We start from the raw sequence: 3,830 nt of genomic DNA, 5'->3' as shown, positions 1-3,830 counted from the left end.
TTCTTCCTCTAATATCATTTATGTAGCTAGACTACAAACCGTTTTGAGTTGACAAAATCATCGTCACAAAGAAGTTTGGGATCTTGCACTACTTGGCTCAACCTATATTCCACTTCAAAGTCTTCCCTTGTAAAACAAAATCTTGTTTGAATTCGTAATACTACTTGTGGTGTTGACCACCTCCCTGTAAAAAAAGTATATAATACAAGGTAAGTAATTAGATATAACAAATTAAAAATCTTACAAAAATCGAAAACTTCATTTTTTAGGGTTTCATTTTTTACTGTAGTTGTGCTCTAGTGTGGTGAACCATTCCAAAGTGGTATTCAACCACTTTTTAGCTTCTCCAATATTTAATAGAGGTATGCAACTACCAAATGTGGAGTGTTGTGAGTATATTTCAAGGTCTTAATAATTGAAAATGATTGAAAAAGAGAGGGCTTTTACATCCCTATGTCATAGATTCTTTTGTATGAAGAAAAAAAATAACGAAAGAGAGTTCTAGTTCTGTAATCCTAGTGTATTTTTTTTGAATGACGAGGAGCCATATAAGGTGGGAATCTCAAGTGCAATATGTAGTAACAATGGAACTTGAAGAGAAAGTTATAAAAGAGACAGCATGTACGAGATTTGTTGACTATTCCACAACTACACTTAGAAAACCTAGCTCTGCCATGTGTAAAGTCGAAGAGTTTGGTTAATCTCTAAGTTTTAGGTAATGGCTTATATACTAAGAATTGGCCATAATTTGTAGGAACATTTTGTGGTCCTTATGAGGGGCAAAAGGGTTAAGAAACCTACCTAGTGTAAAGCCCGAGACTTAGGCAATAAACAAGATGATTATTTTTTGCATTATTCGCAAATAATATCAAAATAAGATTGATATTAGGATCACACAAATAGAGAGCTATCTGCAAATGAGGCAAATCAAGACCGGTGCATCCCTAGCGATTAAAGCAAGCCTTTCAGGTCATTGGCATTTTGATAATACTATCTTTACTATTAGTTAACGAGAGGTGGGGGGCGGGTGCCACATGGTAGCCCCCCACCTCCCCCACAAGAAAAAAAGAGAACGCGCGGGTGGGTGCCACGCGTCCAGCACCCGCCCCTGCCCGCAAAAATCGCGCCCGCCCGGGTGCAACAGTCTAGGCACGGAGCGCCTAGTTTGATTTACCTATCACGTCCTGTTTCCTTTTTGCGTAAGGGGTGGACCGAGTCTAGCAAGATGCCTCGGGCCCTGTTTACCGGTCTTCTGCCTTGTGCTTCCCTCATCCCAGGAGTATCGCCATAGCTGACATGCACTTGTCAAGTATGCCTGACGAAGGATTTCCGTGCAGGTAAGCGTGTCACAAGCCTAATTACGCCTACAGCTCCATCACCATTAGCGTTTGTGCATTGGCTTCTGAGAGGATCCACTAGACTACAAGTTACTCTCTCTGTCACCGTCTCTTTAAATTTGTTCACGAGGTGACTTGTACAGAAGTAAGCATAGGGAACTCAAATTCCTCCAGACAGGCCTCTTCAGGGCTGTCTGCAGACATGTCTGCTAAGAGGGCAAAGCCCAAACCGGATCTCAAACCACCCGTGATCCCTTTCAGAGAGGAAAAGATTCGTATGGAGAAATCTATAGCGAGGAGGCAACAGCCTCTGCCTCAACAGCAGCAGCAGTATCACCAGTCTCTGCTGCAACATAAGCAGGAGCAGCAGCACCACCATAGCCAACATCAAGAGCAGCTCCATCAACAGCAGGTGCATGTACAGGTGCAGCATCAGCAGCACCAACATCAAGAAGAACAGCACCACCAGCAACAGCATTCGATGCCACAGCTGCGCGAACAACCTACCTCCCCAGCCTCCCCCCTGGCCCTCCCCCACCCCCACCCCCACCCCCACCCCCACCCCCTTCCCCGGCCACGCCCCCTCCCCCTGCCCCTACCTAGGCCTCACATGGGATCCCCCAATGCAAAGCACTCAGGCATCCCTAGAGGAGCCAGAGCTGCAGCTGCTAGAGGAGTCAGCGGCATCCCCACTGCAGCTATGCAGTTTGCCAATGCCTCCGTGCAACAGGAGAACATCGATCCTGAAGACACCCTGAAGCTTAAAACCCTAGGCCATGGCAGCAGCGGCAAGGTCTACAAGGTGCAGCACAAGAAAGATCCTTAGGGAGATGGACATCCTTCGGCGCTCTAGCTCGCCATATGTGGTCAGCTGCTATGGAGCTGCTGACAAGGGAGGTGAGATCTCCTTTGTGTTGGAATACATGGATGGGGGATCACTTGCCAATGTTCTTGAGGCCAGAAAGACCATATCTGAAAGGTATCTTTCAGAGGTAGCCAGGCAGGTCCTTCAAGGGTTGGATTATCTTCACAGGAACAAAATCATCCACAGGGACATCAAGCCCTCAAATCTTCTCCTGAATCACAAGCAGCAGGTGAAGATTGCAGACTTTGGAGTTAGCACGGTTCTTGCAAGCACCCTTGCTCCTTGCAGCTCCTTTGTGGGTACCTGTGCATACATGAGTCCTGAGCGGTTCGATCCGGATAGCCATGGCGGGAATTACAGTGGCTATCCTGTGGACATATGGAGTTTGGGTCTAACCCTCTTAGAATGTGCCCTTGGGCATTTCCCCTTCATTGGTCCCACGCAGAAGCCAGATTGGCCTACACTCATGTTTGCAATTTGCTGTGGGGATCCTCCTCAAGCTCCTGCAGATGCTTCTGCAGAGTTCAAGGGCTTTCTTGCATACTGTTTGGCGAAGGATCCAGCTCGCAGACCTAGGGCAGATGCACTTCTGACACATCCATTTATCACCAAACATGATGGCAGCCCTTGTAACATCTCAGATCTGCTAGAATCATAGAGGATGTCTGCATTTGCAATGCACGAGAGGCGTCAACAGAGTTGTGAAAATTTAAAAGCTTGGGATATGCTTGAACTTATGCTCCTGCTTCCAGCATGCTCCAGCAGTATGCACTGATAATTTGTGCACATGTTATACAGTTAATAGATGCAGCCACACATAGGGACACAACAGAAACTTTATATGATGGGCCTGTGCTACTGCATATGTGAAGTGTGTTTTATGCAATCCCTTGCTAATTGTAAAGCTTCTTCACCTCAAAATTAGTGTCAGCCAGAGCTGCCCATGACACGAAGACGCTTCGAACTGCAAACTGATTGTTTGAGTTATTTAGACATGAAATGGTATTGTAATCATCTGACTATGGGGCTCATCTTTCCTGTTCAAGCTCAGTCAGGCCTCACCGAATCAGGAACATATGACATATTATGGTTATCAGACCCTAAGACTGTTGAGCTTGGCTTTTGAAACACTTTGTGTGGCTTATTTACAAAAGTTATGGTTATTAGACTTGGGAGGACCCGGAATCGACCTTGGATTTGTGGTGCTCCTCGTAGCTGGGGCAGTTGGCCTGATCTTCAAATAGGTTGACACCTCTATGTTGTGTACCTTTGTCCTACGTGAGTCATTGCAATAAGGCCTAAACATCAGAGCACAACAGTTGTTTGTGTTGTAGCAATGCGAAATTTATTCGTATATTTCTAATTGTGTTCATTCCTTGACAAACATATTTTGGAGTTTTGTATTATACATCTAATCTATTTCTCAAACCTAGATGCTCTAGTTATCTATGATATTTGAGATGATTGTTTTTGTGACCTAGGGATATTCAATATATTTAGGGGTGATGGGCCTTGCATATATAATAACCCAAATCATTGCCCATCGAGAATAAGAATGAAAATCCACCAATTTTTTTTTTCCATAGAAAGTAAATATCATACCATCATGAAATACCTACAACTTAGAA

General features: G+C 44.8%; 1 pseudogene; it reads left to right on the top strand.

The window, feature by feature from the left end:
• The first annotated feature begins 1,216 nt into the window (after window positions 1-1,216).
• Window positions 1,217-3,293, top strand: LOC148020132 (mitogen-activated protein kinase kinase 9 pseudogene; annotated as a pseudogene).
• The last annotated feature ends 537 nt before the right edge of the window (window positions 3,294-3,830 follow it).

This window comes from Lygodium microphyllum, chromosome 19 (assembly GCF_053477565.2).
Source record: "Lygodium microphyllum isolate KBCC chromosome 19, Lygodium_microphyllum_v1.1.10, whole genome shotgun sequence".
Taxonomy (NCBI): Eukaryota; Viridiplantae; Streptophyta; class Polypodiopsida; order Schizaeales; family Lygodiaceae; genus Lygodium; species Lygodium microphyllum.
The sequence above is the reverse complement of the archived record's forward strand: the minus strand, read 5'-3'. Positions and strand labels throughout refer to the sequence as shown.